Here is a 20,482-nt window from a genome sequence, read left to right on the forward strand (position 1 = left end):
GATACAACCACTATGATATACAAAGGGTTAACAACCCCCTTAGTCCCCCCAGGTGGCTAACCTCTTTCCGTGTGGCATATACCCCACAACCCAACCCTTTACCCCAACCTGCATAACAAACAAAACCTGTCGCCACCCTGCCCCCCCGCCCCCCCACCACCATGCCCTCTACAGTACTGGTCATTAGTCCTACTTGTCAAAAGTGACTAATGGTCAATATAAACAAGAAAGAATGACACCACAAGCAAACAAATGTAAAAAAATGCAATGATATATATGTAATTTATATAAATTAGACTATACTGTATATTACCCAAACAAAACTCTGAAGGAATGACAAAACAGCATACAAGTATTTTGTGAGAAATATATATTATGGTCCAAAATACATTTCTAATGTTTTGGTCCTATACAAAGGCACTTCATCAGGGCTGATACATGGGGATGCAACAAATACTTATACTTAACAGCCGAAAGACAGTGAAAAAAGACAAACAAGGAAAGCCCATGATACCGGGGCCCCACAGTGCCAGGTTGCATAGCAAACAGAGTAAACAAACATACATTTGAAAGTGACTGAGCTTGGTACCATCTCTCTGGGAGATCAGAGAGAAGAACTGAACAAGCAAGTGTAATAACAGACAGTCAGTATTTACAGATACAGAGAGACGGGGGCCTATTCACAAACATTCGATAAGTGCCATAATGCTTGTTAAGTGCCCTTTTCAAGCAATATTGCATGTATAGCTATTCACAAAGCATAGATAACATGGCAATATCACACTAAATGACTTTTTAGCGAGCTATAACATTCTGGTCATAAAAAGTAGTGCGGAAGCTGAAAAATGGCCAAACTCGCATTTTTTTGCAAGCAACTGCTACTCACTAAACTTCGATATGCATATCGTACTATAAAAACTTGCATTCGTTTCTCGCAATCCAAAGGATGGTGAGATCGTAATCGCGATTTGCATATCACAAAGTTTATTTTATTTTTACTGCATAGAACTGAATCCGGTGGTCTCCAGGGTCTCCGGAGTTGATCCACATTCATTTTATCTTCGGAGACCCCTGGATTCAATCATAGGTAATAAAAATGACCCACGATGCAATGCTCCTCAACAGCCTGATGCAGAGAAGTCCATGATCCTCTGTTGATTAAAGAGACGTTTCCAGTGAGTTCTTCCTTCATTTCTTCTTTCTTCTATTCTTTGTAATCCAAAGGGTCCAGGAGATGTTGCTCCGATGGCTTCTTGTGCTCAAATGAGACGGACAGGCTTTATATAAGGCCTGTGGCATCATATATGACTGTCAAATGGTACACCCCAATCCGATTGGTTGTTGTACCATGTGATAGCTTCCATTTTTTTAAGGATGTGACGCATCTTAATGGGAGGGAAGCTACAGCGAAATGTGTAGAATCGATTAGCAGTTCCTGGGAGGCATCAGAGATCACGTTAGTAGCGAGTACTGGCAAGCTAACGCGACCGGAGAGACTGTAGAGGCGCTTCCGCCCTACAGCGGATGTGAAGTGACTGTAGAGGGAGAAAGGGGGTGGCCCGGTATTAAAGGGGTTGCACCCCATTTGGCCACCCCTGACCGCACCAGGGAGACAAGGGGTTAACTGGACTGAGGTCCAGAAATGTGATTTAACCCTTGTTATGACCTGTAAATGTATTTTCCCCTGTTCCCCTGTTCCATTGTAATGTCTGTGTTAATCAGTGTCTGCATCACACACACACTAGAATCCATCCGGGAGCAAAAGGGTTAATAGTTCTTTAATGATTATAGCTCTTTGTGTAGTTTTCCCGCCTTTTCAGGCACCATTTTGCAGGTCCCCATTGGCCGCCATTAGGACTCAATGCATTCCAATGGCAGATTGTGCTGTTTTAGTCCTGTTTCCTGTAAAGACCAGCAGGTGGCGTCTGAGAGGGAGAGCGGCGGTTTCCCATTGAAAGTCAATGGGCCCATTGGCTTCAATGGAGATGCCTCGAGGTAACCTTTCCAGGAAGAAGTTGGCTGCCGTCCAGACCGCAAACCGCAAAGCGGATACAATGTCTAAAAAAGAGTTACAATCACTTGAGTCAAGTTCAAAGTTAATTGATGTGGGAATAAACAGTTCTAGGGCACCTAGAAATAAAATTCTTTTTGCCCCTAGTTCCGAGGCTTCCCCCCACTCGACCACCACCGGGTCCCCGAATCCTGGACCCCCGATAAGGGTCGAACCAGATAGAGCGGGTCGCGCCATAGGCTTTGCCGGTGGCGGCAGAAACGGCTCAGAAAAATGACTAAGTGTGAAATACTGAATTTTAGGAATCCATATCTCCGGTTCCGGAGGGTCCAGCGGATCAGGGTTTGGGGTATCTGTAGCCACTGCTCCGGCATCGCTGCAGAACCATCCTTGACCCGCTTGGACCAACCCGACGGAGTATGGACCCCCTTGAAGTTCGGGACTTTTCCCATAGACTTCAATGGCAGAAAAACCCCATTGACTTCAATGGAGGCGATTTACCATTGAAAGTCTATGGCGGAGCTGCCCGTTGTTTTCAATGGGGATTTAGTGATAAGCTGAGATTTCTTTTTCAATGGAGATTTTTGTATTAAAATGATTTAATGTACATTTGTGTAACTCCGGTTCCTTAGATAGTAGCAAGTCGCGTTTTGGACCATATGGTGTCCCAGTTCTGGCAATGTGAACTGGGAAGTTTGGACCTGCTAGACCAAACGGAACCGGATATTTTAATACAGCTATGTTTTATGCTTAATACTGTATTCTAAGGTATGGATAAATTCCAGAGGAAATTTCTTTGGCCATAATGTAGCAGATGGCCGGAGAGGCGACCGAATGTCTAGGACTTAAGTATTGTTCAAAGAGTTTTGTCACCCTCACTGTTTATCCGAGGCCCAAACCAGAGCAGTTCTTAAGTGTTCCAGTTAACACCTTCCAACAAAGGTTTTCCTGCCATAAAGCCAAATGGGTAGAATGGCTGGCATTCCATTTGCATATGTGGGGCTACAGAAATGAGACCCCAGAGTTCTACTGCGCCTGTGCCAGCTAGCAGGGGGGCATGTGTTGAAATGTGTTCCCATGTTAAAGATTGGCTGGAGGTAATTGAAAACCAATCACTGGTGCTTAATTGTACAGATAGAGGGACAAAAGATTTATAAACTGCTGTCCACCCATATATCCTTTGTCTTCGTTTGCTGATATGGTTACCTGATATCACCTGAATGATTTCCTGATTGCTGAGAGAAATGCTACATCTAACTTCTCATTCCCCAACCCCTAAGTAAGTGTACTTCTTGTTTGTTACTGTATTATCTGTTGTGTTCACCTTTATTCTAAGGAATAAATACAATGTATTATATCTTAAGCCTCGTTCAGTTCAAACCCAATTATTTTTGTGTAATATTAATAAGCCTGTGGAAGCTATCGTCACAGGCATATTAATAAAACTGGTGGCAGCTGGCGGGACTGAACTGGACCTGGATTACAGTATTCTGCGGGGTACTGTGATCCAGTGGGAACTTGATGGTAATTGCAAGTTCCTGGGACTAAAAATATTGAACACACAGTTGTGCAACAAGTAACGCAAGTTGTCACACCACCTCACTGCTGCGACCCAGAACTCAGAGCCATGAGTGAAGCGGAGAACATCTATTACCTGAGAACTAGAAATCAGCTAAAAGACAAGTGCCGTGCCTATGGACTGTAATATGTGGACCAGGAGGTCGAGGACATGGTTGTTGCAATCACCGCATATGAAGCTGAGCATCCAGTGGTCCTGGAAGTAGCTCAGCTTGCCCTTTTACAGCCGCCCGGAGATCAGGGACTGAACCCAGTGCCGGGCCGGCAGGATCCCGGGGAGGGACCAAGTGCACCTCCCAGGACAAGTGCAGCAGGAGGGGCACTGATAGCTGCGGCTACCAGCCCATTTACCCCTGAAATGCTGGCACTGATAACAGCGTGGGGAGACCGAGGGACACCGGAGGAGCGGCTACAGTTTATCTCTATGGCAGTGAACAGACCCGCTTATTGCCCCCCGGTCCGACCCCCCAAAGATGGACTCCAACTGGACAAGCACAGTCTCACCAAGTATGTGGAGGGCACTGATCTGATTGACATGTTTCTAAGGAACTTTGAAACGCAGTGCCGGCAGTACGGGGTGCTTCCCCAGCATAGGGTTGCACGCCTGGACCCGCTGCTCTCCGGCTTGGCTAAACAGACTTTGATGGCGCTTACAGAGGAGTTTGCTGATGACTATGACCACCTGAAAGAACTTTTGCTGTTTCAGCACGGTTTTACCCCTGAAGCTTACCAGGGTAAGTTCCGACTGGAGGAGAGGCACCCTCAGGAGACCTATGTCACTTATGTGACCCGCATGCCTTTGTATGGGTTACACTGGGTGGAGGGCTCTGAGGCCAGGACTTACCAACGCCTGCTGGACCTCATCTTTCAGGAGCAGCTCATGCAGCAGTGCCCGCTGGCGGTGAGGGCTTTTGTGTATGATAAAAAGCCCAAGACCTACACCGAGGCGGCGAGGATGGCAGATGACTATGTGGTCAGCAGGTCCCAGATGACCGCCAAGGTACCAGCCAAAGTGGTAACCCCACCGGCGCCGGCAAAGAAAGCTGTGAGTACCCCCGAGTGGGCCCAAAAGCCGCCTGCGGGCAGCGGGTCACAGAAGGCGGGAGAGCTCCGGCATGAGTGCCGGTGCTATAATTACAACAGCACTGGTCACCTCAGACCAGATTGCCCGGAACCCCTGCATTCCAACGGACCCTATCGATGGCAACGCACCCCAGCTGCAAAGCCGGTAGCCCGCGTGCGGGTGGCTTCCACCAAAGAACCAGGACCGGTCATGGAAACAACTCCCTGCGAGACGTCCCATGTTACCCCCACCCTGGTTTCATCGGTGCCTACAGGCAGGAGCAGAGGACATCACCGCGCAGACCTGCAGCCGACGGACGGCAGGAGCAAGCATCTCACCCCGGTCACAGTCGGTGGCCGGCAGGCAGTTGGCTTGCTTGATTCAGGAGCTGCAGTGACCCTGGTCCGACCTTATATGGTCCGGCCAGAGGAATTGCTCCCAGGCCCTGGGATGCAGATCACTGTGGCTGACGGAGAGCCACGTTTCCTGCAGGTGGCCCGCATTTTTTTGGATTGGGGGGTGGGCAAGGGTGTGCAGGAGGTGGGGGTTTTACCAGGTTTGGATGCTGAAATTCTTTTGGGCAATGACCTGGGACCGATGACCTGCATCTACGACCGTGTGCCCCAGCCCGCTGCAGTGGCGGCGGTTACCCGGAGCCAGACCGCGGCAATGCCGGCGGTGGCCACCCCAGTACCCCAGCCTTTGGGACCAACGTTAGCAGAGGGCGCAGAGGAGCCCGGGGAGGTAAGCCAGGATCTGTTGCAACCACAGGCTGACGTACTGTTCCCCCTTACCCTGTCCCCTTCCCCTGACAATGACATGACTGGGGGGTGGCCAGATTTAGGAGCCCCATTTAGGGAGGCAGTGAAGACAGACCCTACCCTAGCCGGCGTGAGACTTCGGGCGTTCGAATCTCAGGCAGGGGAGGGCACTGAGCGCTGCCTATGGCATAAGGGACTCCTATACAGAGAAGAAGGGAACCCGGGGATAGAGAAGGGATTGACCGGTAAGCAACAGCTAGTAGTACCCCAGGGGTACCGACAGCAATTGTTACGGGTAGCTCACTCTATTCCGTTAGCGGGACATCAGGGGGTCACCAGGACGCGAGCCCGGTTATTACAGCGTTACTACTGGCCGAGGGCATACCGAGATGCGAGCAATTTCTGCCGCTCTTGTGATGCCTGCCAGCGAGTGGGTAAGGCGGGCGACCATGTGAAGGCACCCCTGAAACCCCTACCGATCATAGGGGAACCCTTCCAGAAGGTAGCGATGGACCTGATAGGACCCCTCATGATTCCTAGCAGGTCAGGGAAGCGCTACATCCTCACGGTGGTGGATTTTGCCACCCGGTACCCTGAGGCGGTAGCGCTGGGCACCATAAGTGCCAAGACAGTGGCAGCAGCTTTGCTGAACATTTTTGCTAGGGTAGGTTTCCCTAGTGAGATCCTAACCGATCAGGGGTCGCAGTTCATGAGTGAACTGTTACATTGTCTCTGGGATGCTTGCGGTGTACAGCACCGGCGCACTACCCCTTACCATCCCCAAACAAACGGATTATGTGAGAGGTTTAATGGTACCCTGAAGCAGATGCTTCGGACCTTTATAGAGGCGGAGGGGAAAGACTGGGAGATTCACCTGCAGCACTTGCTGTTTGCATACCGAGAGGTACCGCAAGAATCTACAGGCTTCTCCCCCTTCGAGCTACTATATGGCCGCAGGGTACGTGGACCTCTGTACCTCTTCCATGAGGGATGGGAGGGGGAGACTACTGCTACTGATGCTTCAGTGATCCAGTATGTAGTAGATCTCAGAGACCGGTTAGAGATGCTTATGGGGTTGGCCCAGGATCACCTCAGGGCTGCTCAGACCAAGCAGAAGCAATGGTATGACCAGCAGGCCCGTAGCAGAGAATTTATCCCAGGACAGCAGGTGCTTGTTCTCAAACCCACTCGGGAGAACAAGTTAATGGCTGCCTGGTCGGGACCGTACCCGGTCATCCGAAAGGTGAATGAGTGCAACTATGTTGTACAGGTAGCGCCTGAGAGGCACAAGACATATCACATTAATATGTTAAAGGAATACAGAGCACCGAGTATGGGAGCAGTAATGGCCATTTGTAGCCCACTGCTGGAGGATCCGGCGAGCAATGCTCTGCCTGATCTCCTATGGGATGCAAAGCAAGGAAACACTGTTGAGCAGGTAGAGATAGGGGCACAGTTGAGTGCTAGGCAGAAGGGAGAAGCCAGGGACATGCTAGCTCAGTATAGCGCCCTCTTCACTGACATGCCAGGGACCACACATCTCACCAAACACCCAGTACACACAGGGGGCCTGCAGCCTCTGCATAAGCACGCTTATAGAGTGTCAGCAGAGGTCAAAACAAGTATGGAGAGAGAGATTGAGGAGATGCTGACCCTAGGGGTAATTACTCTGTCCCAGTGCCCTTGGGCAAGTCCAGTAGTCCTAGTGCCTAAGAAGGACAAAACCACCAGGTTTTGTGTGGACTACCGGTTGCTCAACGCTGGGACGGTGTCAGATGCTTACCCCATGCCCCGCATGGATTAGTTACTAAATGAACTCGCGGGGGCAAAGTATCTGACCACCATGGATTTGAGCAAAGGCTATTGGCAAATCCCACTGACCCTGGAGGCTAGGGAGAAGTCAGCATTCATCATTCCAAGTGGCCTCTATGAGTTCTTAGTGATGCCATTTGGGATGAAGAATGCCCCGGCTACCTTCCAACGCCTGGTCAATAGGTTACTGGAAGGGATGCAGAGCTATGCCAGGGCTTACTTAGATGACATTGCTGTCTTTAGTAATTCCTGGGAATCCCACATAGGACATGTAGCTGCGGTGCTGGATAGGATCAGGGAGGCTGGGCTTACCTTAAAACCCACTAAGTGTATGGTAGGGATGGCAGAAGTCCTGTACTTAGGGCACAGGGTGGGTGGAGGGCATCTCAAACCAGAGCCAGCCAAGGTAGAAGCCATAGTTCAGTGGCCTGTTCCAAAAACCAAGAAACAGGTCATGGCATTTTTGGGCACCGCAGGGTACTACAGGAAATTTGTCCCACAGTACAGCGCCGTGGCCAAACCCCTGACTGATCTGACTAAGAAGCAACTGCCTGTGCTGATTACCTGGTCTCCTGCCTGTGAAACTTCTTTCCAGGCACTGAAAGCTGCGCTTGCTGAGGCCCCCATCCTGGCTGCTCCAGATTATACCAAGCATTTTCTTATTCAGACTGATGCCTCAGACATAGGTGTGGGGGCTGTGTTGAGCCAGGTGGGGGACGACGGCAAAGAGCACCCTGTGGTGTATCTCAGTCGCAAACTGCTCCCCAGGGAGGTGGCATATGCCACCATTGACATACTTGAAAACGAGAGGTAACTCTCAATGTATTACTTCCTGGTAAAATATTTTATAAATAAATAAATAAATTGAAAAGGAGTGCTTGGCCATTGTGTGGGCACTCAAAAAGCTCCAGCCCTATGTCTATGGGAGGGCTTTCACGGTCATCACAGACCACAATCCCCTGAGTTGGCTACAGAGGGCATCAGGGGAAAATGCCAAACTGCTGAGATGGAGCTTGGCTTTGCAAGAATTTGAATTTACCATTCAGCACAAAAAGGGCAGTGAAAACAGCAATGCTGATGGACTTTCACGCCAGGACTATCCCTCTGAGACTGAATTCATTAATGGTGCCAGCAGTGCCCCACTCCCCGTCAGGGCCAGTGGGCCAGAGGACACGCATTAAGAAGGGGAGGTGTAGAGGGAGAAAGGGGGTGGCCCGGTATTAAAGGGGTTGCACCCCATTTGGCCACCCCTGACCGCACCAGGGAGACAAAGGGCTAACTGGACTGAGTTCCAGAAATGTGATTTAACCCTTGTTATGACCTATAAATGTATTTTTCCCTGTTCCCCTGTTCCATTGTAATGTCTGTGTTAATCAGTGTCTGCATCACACACACACTAGAATCCATCCGGGAGCACAAGGGTTAATAGTTATTTAATGATTATAGCTCTTTGTGTAGTTTTCCCGCCTTTTCAGGCACCATTTTGCAGGTCCCCATTGGCCGCCATTAGGACTCAATGCATTCCAATGGCAGATTGTGCTGTTTTAGTCCTGTTTCCTGTAAAGACCAGCAGGTGGCGTCCGAGAGGGAGAGCGGTGGTTTCCCATTGAAAGTCAATGGGCCCATTGGCTTCAATGGAGATGCCTCGAGGTAACCTTTCCAGGAAGAAGTTGGCTGCCGTCCAGACCGCAAACCGCAAAGCGGATACAATGTCTAAAAAAGAGTTACAATCACTTGAGTCAAGTTCAAAGTTAATTGATGTGGGAATAAACAGTTCTAGGGCACCTAGAAATAAAATTCTTTTTGCCCCTAGTTCCGAGGCTTCCCCCCACTCGACCACCACCGGGTCCCCGAATCCTGGACCCCCGATAAGGGTCGAACCAGATAGAGCGGGTCGCGCCATAGGCTTTGCCGGCGGCGGCAGAAACGGCTCAGAAAAATGACTAAGTGTTAAATACTGAATTTTAGGAATCCATATCTCCGGTTCCGGAGGGTCCAGCGGATCAGGGTTTGGGGTATCTGTAGCCACTGCTCCGGCATCGCTGCAGAACCATCCTTGACCCGCTTGGACCAACCCGACGGAGTATGGACCCCGTTGAAGTTCGGGACTTTTCCCATAGACTTCAATGGCAGAAAAACCCCATTGACTTCAATGGAGGCAATTTACCATTGAAAGTCTATGGCGGAGCTGCCCGTTGTTTTCAATGGGGATTTAGTGAAAAGCTGAGATTTCTTTTTCAATGGAGATTTTTGTATTAAAATGATATAATGTACTTTTGTGTAACTCCGGTTCCTTAGATAGTAGCAAGTCAATTTTTGAACCATATGGTGTTCCAGTTCTGGCAATGCGAACTGGGAAGTTTGGACCTGCTAGACCAAACGGAACCGGATATTTTAATACGTCTATGTTTTATGCTTAATACTGTATTCTAAGGTATGGATAAATTCCAGAGGAAATTTCTTTGGCCATAATGTAGCAGATGGCCGGAGAGGCGACCGAATGTCTAGGACTTAAGTATTGTTCAAAGAGTTTTGTCACCCTCACTGTTTATCCGAGGCCCAAACCAGAGCAGTTCTTAAGTGTTCCAGTTAACACCTTCCAACAAAGGTTTTCCTGCCATAAAGCCAAATGGGTAGAATGGCTGGCATTCCATTTGCATATGTGGGGCTACAGAAATGAGACCCCAGAGTTCTACTGCGCCTGTGCCAGCTAGCTGGGGGGCATGTGTTGAAATGTGTTCCCATGTTAAAGATTGGCTGGAGGTAATTGAAAACCAATCACTGGTGCTTAATGGTACAGATAGAGGGACAAAAGGTTTATAAACTGCTGTCCACCCATATATCCTTTGTCTTCGTTTGCTGATATGGTTACCTGATATCACCTGAATGATTTCCTGATTGCTGAGAGAAATGCTACATCTAACTTCTCATTCCCCAACCCCTAAGTAAGTGTACTTCTTGTTTGTTACTGTATTATCTGTTGTGTTCACCTTTATTCTAAGGAATAAATACAATGTATTATATCTTAAGCCTCGTTCAGTTCAAACCCAATTATTTTTGTGTAATATTAATAAGCCTGTGGAAGCTATCGTCACAGTGACACACGCGGATGTGAAGACGCACGAACCGGGTAGCTAGTGACATCTCCCTGCATTATTCTCTCCCATGATTGTACTATTTGCTCAAGTGTGAGTGTGAATTTTTCTACATCCATTTAATATACTATTAATTTTAGCAGTGTTGCACTATTGTGGGCTTTCTTTGTTTTATTTCTCGGTTGAGTGTACATCTGAGAAACATCCACCACAGACGGCTTTTCCAGGGATCACTAAAGGCTTATCCAGTCATGTCCAGAGATTTGTATGTGAAGACAGCTTAAAGGGCTCCTATCAGAGAGAGAAGTATCTCTGATTCACTATTCCTTTCAGCTCCATTTGTGAGTGAGACCTATTACTAGTATTAGATAGGGTTAATTATTTTACTGGCTACACCATATTCTGTTATTTTCTTTCACATATTACATTACGTGAATCATCAGCGCTCCCCTTACCAGGAAGAAGAACTAACACTGGCTTAACCCCTTCATTGCCTTAGTGGCTATCCGCTAAGGCAATGAAGCTATTTTAATTAAGTTCATTTTTAATTAACGTTTAAGCTAATTTAATAAAATTAGTGTGAATTCTACCGGCTACATCATACTATAAGAGACGCGCATTGAGAGTAGACAGAATCAGTCCCTCTCCGCCTCTAACTGGTGATTGCGCAGCTTTTATTTTAATAACAAAGTATTGAAGCAGGAGGTCTCCTGAGCTTTACCACATTAATTTCAGCTTCGGGACCCCATGCTTCCCAAGTTACAATTATGGGGTTCCACTATCCCCCGGCATTGTTTAAATCTCCCGCACCATGTGACCGGGACATTTATACATGGTGTAGTTATAGGCACAACATACAGGGGCCAGTAACTCGGGAGCATGGGGTCCCCGAGGATGAAATTAATGCAGTTCAGCTACAGAGAACCCCTGCTTCAATACTTTGTTATAAAAATAAAAGCCGCATAATCGCCTGTTAGAGGGAGAGTGACTGATTCTGTCTGCTCTCACTGCACATCTCTTACAGTGTGATGCAGCCCGGTAAGATTCACACAACGGGAGTCCCATTCAGAAGCAGAGATGCCCGTTGTATTTATCCTGATCAGCCACTAGTCTCCTTACTGGGACTCTGTGAGCACACAAGATTAAAAATGTGCCCATAGCGGATTTCGTGAGGGCAGCATGACCAACCATGTGGCTACATCAGTAAATCCCTCAAAACTGTGTAATGTGATTTGTTGCCTCCCTGCAGCTAGACCGGGGTGCATAGTGTTCCATGGGTGGAATATCTAGCCTTGTCACGGTACTGAAGACAATAAGTCTTGCTACATCAGTATATAATGTAAGTATTTTATGTGTAAGAGTATCTTTTTTTTTTTGTATTTGATTCTTTATGGTGTAAGTGTAGATTGTGTTTATGTTGGCTAATGGCCAGTACTGTAGAGTAGGGGGTGGGGGGAGGTTTGTTGGGCATGGGTAGGGGGAGTGGGCTATGGGGGTAAGTTGCAAAGGGAGGGAGGTTAGGCTGCCAAGGGGGTTTAAGGCGGGAGGTTAACCCTTTTTATGTCATAGTGGTTTTAGGAGAAATGGTATCACTCAACTCAGATATAGTAGTACACATGTTGATTAGGAGTTCAGGGCCCATGTATGGCTGATTAGAAAAATTGTGGGGAATCGGCCGGGCTGAATGGAGTCAATGACATGTGACAGTGCCTATGTAATATGTACTAGAATATTGGATTTTCCAACTAATTTGTAGAAGTTGTATTTTTGCTGTCTCATAACCTGAATAAATATTTATTTTTCTTGCAATTGACTACAAGCATACCCCGGTTTAAGGACACTCACTTTAAGTACACTTGCGAGTAAGGACATATCGCTCAATACGCAAACGGTAGCTCACGCATGCGCCTGTCAGCACGTCCTGAAGAGCAATACCGGCTCCCTACCTGTGCCGAAGCTGTGCGCAAGCAGGGAGACTATAGAGCCTGTTACAAATGCGTTTATTACATCAGTTATGCACGTATATGATGATTGCAGTACAGCACATGCATCGATAGGTGGGGAAAAAGGTAGTGCTTCACTTTAAATACATTTTCGCTTAACATACATGCTCCAGTCCCATTGCGTACGTTAATGCGGGGTATGTCTGTACTGACTTGGAGTCTGGTGTCGAGTGCTGGAAAAGCATTTTTTTTTTTAACAATGTACAGAGGACTTGAGGGAGCCTTTTTTTCTGAGCCCCAATTATATTGTTCTCTATATTTTTTTTTACATGTCTTTCACTAAGGTATACATTTCTCCTACTGTTGTCTACAGAGAGCAGTCCTGCCAAAACTTTTTATTTTTATCTTTGTTTATGGGGTCAAATAATAAACCAAAAACCTGCCATTCTATTGCAATTAGTGCATATAGAGTCATAGCAGCGTTATTGTACCCACTAACATGTTTTGGTTGGATATCTAAAATGAATTTTTTTGGAGCAGCTTTTTGAGAAAAAATTTGGAATCCATGATCATTTAATGCATTAACAGGTACAATAATGGTCACTAGATCTACACTTCAAACTCTATTAAAACCATAGTAGCATACAGTATATTCAGCTACGTTCTGATTACAGCGAAATTTTGAAGAACAACAACAGTATACTCCAATGTATATTAGTGGCAAAAGGATGCCAAGTGAATGACGTAAGTTTATCACGTTCAGTTCTTGGAGTTTCCTTGTCGCGTTAGAATTAATGGAATGTAAGATTCCGTTTCTTTTTTTCAAAAACAAAGAAGATGAAAAAACTAAAACAAGAGATTGGACCAAGTTGTCAACTTTAATATCAGTGTTTTTCTTAAGAAAAGGTGGCACTTACGCAGCATTTTTTGTTCACTGGAAAAATAGTAGCAGTCATTATCGAAAGTCATGCACGTAACCTAAAGCATTTTTTCTTTACTTGGAGTTTTGGTGACCTTTTTCCTGCAAAAACACAACTGGTAGAAATAAAATGCAAACTGAGTTTGTAAGCCATTTACAATGCCTGTATCTTGAAGTCTATTTTACTATACTTATAAAAAATGGAAATGTCTTCAAAGTTGCCAAATTTGTACAGTAGTTTTCACTTAAATGTAGCGTTTGTGATTCTCATCAGCATGCCTTATTTGTAAACATCAGAGAAAAATGTGAACATCTCTAATAATTATGCATGTAAAGTAAAGTTTATTTAAGGTTACATATACTACATAAAGTAAGTACCTGCATAGTGGTCATTCCATGATATGGCTGCAGGCTTATAACGCTTTGGCCAAAGTGTTTAACTAAATTACCCTTACTTATGAGAATACAGTCATTTAAGTATTTTACTATGTGTTTTCTGTCACACTGCATGGAGCATTGGGTATTTTTGTCTTTTATTGTTTACATACAGGTATAATGTTAACAAGCACAAACCAAAACATGTTTCAAGGTTTCCAAGCAACTTTGTTTTGTTTTATTTAACATTTGTGTAGACGGACGTTCACAAAGGTACACACTTGGAGTCGTTTATAATGTGAAATTATAATAAGGCTTTATTGTGCCTTTTCCTTTTCATCAGGAAATTCATCCAAACACAGGGGGGGGGGAACAAAGCTTCTATTCACTTGGGAGTATTTCTAGTGAAACACTATGCAATAATTCACATGTCCCTTAGTCAAGCAGTTCTCGCAGCCCCAAACACATAGCATGCAATAAGCAGATATAAGCAGTCTTTTAAGAATGAAAGTCTTATCTGTTCCTTGTGGTTTGGAGAGAAAATCTTCACTGTTCCTGCTTCAGCTCCCTTGTCTCCAGGGTTGGTCAGCATACAGGTTTAGAAGTTTCCCTGTGTCTTGTAAGCAGCTCTGCTGTTTCTTCTGGCAGGGCTCAAGACTGTTGTGAGAGTCAAAGACAATCTCTGCTCTCTCCCAAGTTCAGCTCTCAGTCACAGCTAAGGAGTTCTCACTTCCTGTTTCAAAAGACAGGCTTTTAAGCCATCTAATCAGGCAGGTGGTGTTTTGTTAATTGACTACCAGCAGTTAACCACCACACTGCTGGATTAGAGGCACATTACCTGAACAGGGATAAGTCCCCTGTTACATACCTCCCCTGTTTGTGGGAAGCTCGGGCTTACCACGGCCAAAGCCCATCCTTCCACTCTCATTCGAGATCTTTCTGTGACTTGAATGAGAGTGGATGGAGGAAGAGAACCCTCTGTCCCGCTGGGATTGCAGCCCTTTCTCCAGTTTATTATCAGTCGCTCGAGGAGGACTTTTTCCACGTAAAGTCTTTTTATCTCGTGCGCGGTCATGAGATTTCTGTTGCGTCGGGCACTCCTCTTTTTGTTGACAAAGTGTATGGCAACAGTTGTAGGGCCGTTAGGACTAGCCCTTAGAGTTTTCTGCTCTTTAACCGGTCTTTCTGCAGTTTCTCCACACCACGAAGTCGCCAGTTCAGCTTCTTTGGGACCGAGTTGCACCTCCACCTCCTTTTCCAGAGAACGTCCTATTTTTTCAGCTTCCTCAGCAAAGGACTCTTCTGGTTTTGATTCTGCACTCCTACCTCTGTTTGTTGCCTGTTGGGCAGCTGTAGGTTTGGCTAGTGCTTTCTTAGTTGGCTCAAACTTCGTAATTTTGTTTTGAAGTTGTATGGAGTCCCCAACTCTCACTGTACCCTTGTCCTCACGGGCATTAGTTACTGTGGGATACTGGTGCTTTCTCTGAGTCTGTATCAGAGTCTCCTTCATATTCTGGAGCTCTGTAATTTTTGTTGCCTTTTGGCGCACTATGAACTTCTTTGCTTGGGCCACAGTTACTTGTTTCAGTTTCTGGACCTTCTTGTGCTCCCTTTTGTGCCGTGTCACCTGGGTTCTAAACTTGGCTTTTAGCGTTGCTTTGGTGATGCTCAGGGTAGCCTTCAGTTTCTCATGCTGCTTTGCGGGGACATACTGGGTCATCAGACGTTCCTGCAGCACTTGAATTTCTTTAGCAGCCTGCAGCTTTTCTTCCTGCAGCGTTTGCTGCTTCTCCTCAGCATACTGGAGGTGTGTACGCAGACCTTGCAGTTGGTTCTGCAGTCGGTGCTCTGCTTCAAACTTTAACTTGACTTCTTCTGTTAACTGAAAATTTTCTTCTTTCAGTTTTAAGTTTTCTGTTTTTAATCTTGAATTTTCTCTTTTTCAGTCTTTGTATTCTTCAGGGCTTCTTTGCAGTCCTCCATCCATTTACGCACATCTGCCTTGAGAATGACAATCTCCTGGCGTGAGACTTCCTTCTCTAGGTTAAGGGTCTGAAGCTCCTTCTGAGAGACTTTGAGAACTGTACCAAGATTACCAATAGTTTCTATAGCAATGTCCAGCTCCTCAGTGAGACTGTGTAGTTCCTTTCTGGAAACTTCCAGGTCTGTGCGGCAGCTATTGGTCTCATGATGTGAGGCATCAAGCTCTATACGAAGAGTGTGAACCTCTTGCTGGAAGACTGTCATCTGCTTCAGTGCCTCCTCATACTTCCGCTTTAGCGTAGCCACCATTTTAACAGATTCGCTCTGCTTTTCATCCATGGCGGAGATAGTAGCCTTTGCAGTATCTAGCTCAGTCTTGAGATCCTCCAATTCGGTCTTGGCCGCAGAATAAATTGCGAGCACAGTCTTCTGTAGCTCAGCATTATTTTTTCTCTCTCTTCCTAATTCTTCACAAAGCAGATCACAGTCATGCCTGGCAATTTTCAGGGCGTCTTCAGGGCTGGTCAAGGGATCGTCACTCACTGGTTTACGGCTCCGCTTCCCTGGGATGACTAGTTGAGGGTTCCTCACTGTTGGCACCGGACAGACACTTCTTTGGGGTACACGACTTCTGCCTTGGGACCTCTGGATATTCAGTTAACCGTGAGACGAATTCTCCATTTTCTCTAGGCTGCAGGGCAACTCGGTCCCCCTTTTCCTCCACAGGATCTGCGGACGTGTCTGTTCCTTCCACGGTAAGTGAAGAACTGCTTTTCTTTTTCTTCCTTTTTGATTTGGATGACACCGTCCCTTCAGGGATACTGGGGTCTCCATCTTCATTTGAAGTTTTATCAGCTTCATTATATACGCCAGGCTTTTCTTGCAGCTGCTTTAGCTGACAGAAATATTCAGTGATCCACTGCTCCCGCTCTGTCTCCTGCTGATCATATTCGTTATCAAAGGGAGCGGTCTTTTCGGTTCGTGCCGAGTTCAGGCACCCCCACCATTCTTGGGGTGTTTTGTGGGTGTGACTCGGTTCGGGTTCCCCGTAAGAGATGTCTTCCTCTTTATTGGACTGGAAGGGCCACTCTTCCGTGGGGTAGGGTTCATTACAGGAACGCTGCATCTTGCCCTCCATTTTTAGGCTATCAGGTGTAATTTTCTTCCTGACCTCAGGAGGCGCTATTGCAGCTGTTGCCACTGTATTTGCTAGAACCCTCAATTGTGGTAGTACTACAGGTGGGCATATTTTGCTTGTAGAGGTCGTAGCTCTCACAGGCATCTCTGTAGACTTTTCTTTCTTGGATAATTTTTTTTTTTCAATATCAGCAGTACTGTGCATGCATTTTCTTTTATTAGGTATACAAGTAGTGCAGCGGCTAGGTAAAAAAAAAAGTCTATTTGCTATACACCATTTGCTTGCTGGGTGCAATCCCTCCGCTTCAGCAACAGAATTTGGTTTTCTGCCTGAGTTCAGTAATTTTCAGTCTCATCTTTGGGTATTATGGCATTCACACTTCACTCTTTGGGTGTCTGTTTTGCTCCCAAGATAATAGGCATACTTTTTTTACTTGCAGAAAAAAACATTCTTTGTAGTGGACTATTTCTTTCATTCCCGGCAGGGTGACTCAACACTCAGCAATTGGCTTTGAAAACCCTTTTTCCTTTATAGGGCAATTTTACACTCAGCATTTGTTTGCTAAAAATTCCCCTGCTTCAGCACAGTCTTTTTATCAATTTTCACACTTTTCTGCATATACTCCATTCACAACTGGTAGTCCAATGCGGTGTGGCAACCTTTATCTGCAAAATCAGTACCACTCGTGGGTCACCATCTGTATTCACTGCTTCAGCGAATCTTTTGAAAACAACAAACACCTATCCCTTTTCAAGGGCTGACTCACTTCTTGAACCCTGACTATGGCTGGAAGGCAAAACCCCTATTTCAATGACCGTATTACACTTTGTGATAGGCAATTAAAGGTTTACCTGCTTCAGCAGTCTCTTGGGATTGGGGAAAATAGTCCATCCATGGTTTTTAAAAGTCTCAGTGCAGTGTAAGTTTCAGTGGTGTGTACCGCTTTAACTCTGCCTCTGCTGCATGAGAGGTTTTTTTTTCAAGTTTTTTAGACTGTTTGTAGGCAAAAAGCATAACAAAAAATTTCACATAAAAACTCCGGTCCTTTTTAACTACAAAGACACCTCTTATCCCACTTCTGACACCAAATGTAGACGGACGTTCACAGAGGCACACACTTGGAGTCGTTTATAATGTGAAATTATAATAAGGCTTTATTGTGCCTTTTCCTTTTCATCAGGAAATTCATCCAAACACAGGGGGGGGGGAACAAAGCTTCTATTCACTTGGGAGTATTTCTAGTGAAACACTATGCAATAATTCACATCTCCCTTAGTCAAGCAGTTCTCGCAGCCCCAAACACATAGTATGCAATAAGCAGATATAAGAAGTCTTTTAAGAATGAAAGTCTTATCTGTTCCTTGTGGTTTGGAGGGAAAATCTTCACTGTTCCTGCTTCAGCTCCCTTGTCTCTAGGGTTGGTCAGCATACAGGTTTAGAAGTTTTCCCTGTGTCTTGTAAGCAGCTCTGCTGTTTCTTCTGGCAGGGCTCAAGACTGTTGTGAGAGTCAAAGACAATCTCTGCTCTCTCTCCCAAGTTCAGCTCTCAGTCACAGCTAAGGAGTTCTCACTTCCTGTTTCAAAAGACAGGCTTTTAAGCCATCTAATCAGGCAGGTGGTGTTTTGTTAATTGACTACCAGCAGTTAACACCACACTGCTGGATTAGAGGCACATTACCTGAACAGGGATAAGTCCCCTGTTACAGTTTGTTTAAAAAAATTACTTGTGTGTACAGTATGAAGCATAAGTACATGAGGCAGATATGCATAGCCTTTGTAAAATTCTTATATTGTTAGTTATTAAAACACTACAGTTCAATGAAAACATGCATCTTATTAAAATGTTTAAGGAAACTGTTGACATATGTCTGACATTCAGTGGATTCTAATCGAAAGCACTTGATCAAGAAAAATAATATTCAGCAAATCTGGCACATGTAAATAAATCCAACCTATTACCAGTTGTCATTCACTGCTTAATGCACCCATTAAAAAAAAACACTTAGCATTCACATGACATTGTTTTCTGTATGAGTATAATCATTTCCCCTTATCACCCATATAACCCCAATGAGCCATTAGTGGTAATTGACTGAACACGACAATACATTCTAATATAGATCAATAGGAAAACCCTTGACATTTCAGTCCATTTGTGGTTTCTCTAAAGGTAATCAACTGTAGTTTAGTTCAGAAAGACTTTGCAGGCCTTGTAGTTTTTGCAAGTAGATTATACTGAAAATTAGAAAGAAATGGAGTGGGAACTAAATGTTAAAATAATCATATTGAGGTTCCATAGTAAAAAAAAGTATGTTACTGCAATTACTATATGGGTATGCCTCTGCTCGGATATATTTTAAAACAGCGCTGCGGGAACTTTTTCAGCTGCGGCCCCCTTCCTGGGAGCCGCAGCGTTCGTGCCCCCCTCCCCCTAAGGCACGGCTTCAAATGACGTTGCGGGTCACGTCACGTGACCCCACTGCGTCATTTGACATGCATTGCCATGGCGACGCGTGACATCACATGACCCTGTGGCGTCATTTGATGCCGCGTTGCCATGGCGACGTGTTGCCGAAGACCCGGCTGCCAGTAGGTAAGTGAGGTTACAGAGGCCTCATGCCTCCCCTGGCAGTAAATGAAATGCCTGGGGGAAGGGCGTGGGGCCTCTGTAACAGCCGGCACCCCCCCTGCAAATTCTCCCACCCCTCAGTTTGCGCACCGCTGTTTTAAAATATGAATATAATAACAGCACAGCAAAAGTTTGACGTACCGTATGTTAAAGCTTAAAGATGTCTTAACTATTTGGAAGACCCATGATAGTGGGCCAATGTCATTTTGAGAGCCACCCTGATGGCCTTATGATTTTCCCAAATTTGATGGTCGTATCAAGGGGATATTGTATCCTGAGCTTTTTTTGAAAAGATGTGTACTTCTTGTTCCATTTTTCCAGATGGATTGAATCCACTATTCTAGCAATCACATGACCCCGAGCCCAAAGATCCGTGGCACTGGAACAAAAGCGTTAAATTACTGTATGACTTAAAATATGCTGCATTATAGAGCAATATGGGTAATCAGTAGACACTTGTATCTTACTTAAGACTAAGGGGCAGATTCTTTATGTGCTAAAGCGGTTGATCAGGCCGTTGTTGGGCGAAATTCCCCTTGGAATTCAATGTGGAATTTTGGCTGAAAATGGCCTGCTCAGTGTAACGCTGTGCTCACCACAAACAAGGTGGGACCCCGGTATTTAGGTGGGAATGGGTAGAAACGCCACCCACAACCATGGGGGCACGTCAGGAGAGTGGATAGTCAGGAAGCCGGGTCAGAATTGGAGAGTATAGGTTAGTCTTGATGCTTGCCGAGGTCAGAGATAGGAGCCAGTAGAATAGTTAGAATCGATAGCCGTGGTCAGGGGTTAGAGCCAGTTGGATAGTAGAGGTCTGTATGCCAAGGTCAGGTTAGGAGAGATGCGGAAGGTCAGAGGTATGCCGGGTTCGGTAAGCCAGAAGTGCGGAGTCCAAGGATCAAGCTGGGTCGGTACACAGGAGATCAATCTGGAAAGCAAGGTAATGGAACACGGAACAAGGCAAGCATAGGAACCATGAAGTGGGAGAACAACACTACCAGGAACTATGCTCAGCTGAAGTGCAAGTGGCACAGCTAAGCATATATAGGGAGACAAGACCAATTAGAGAGAGGGGAGGAGCAGATGTGTGGCCTCAGCGGAGGCAGGGATAGGTGGAGCGGTGCAGGAGACAGATAGGCATGATAAGAGTGTTGACACGCAGCTGGGGAGCGGTGC

General features: G+C 45.9%; 1 protein-coding gene across 7 annotated transcripts in view; it reads right to left on the reverse strand.

Moving 5' to 3' along the window:
* Nucleotides 1-20,482, reverse strand: part of SEMA5A (semaphorin 5A) — a 795,598-nt gene that overhangs the window by 426,243 nt on the left and 348,873 nt on the right. Inside the window, exon 1 of one of the 7 annotated variants that reach the window (XM_075586199.1) lies at nucleotides 13,181-13,849. The exons of the other annotated variants lie outside the window; for them this stretch is intronic. The gene's annotated coding sequence lies outside the window, so the exon portion shown is untranslated. Of the gene's footprint in view, nucleotides 1-13,180; nucleotides 13,850-20,482 lie in introns of those variants that run through there. 7 annotated transcript variants of the gene reach the window in all.

The sequence above is a fragment of the Ascaphus truei genome, chromosome 2 (assembly GCF_040206685.1).
Source record: "Ascaphus truei isolate aAscTru1 chromosome 2, aAscTru1.hap1, whole genome shotgun sequence".
Classification (NCBI taxonomy): domain Eukaryota; kingdom Metazoa; phylum Chordata; class Amphibia; order Anura; family Ascaphidae; genus Ascaphus; species Ascaphus truei.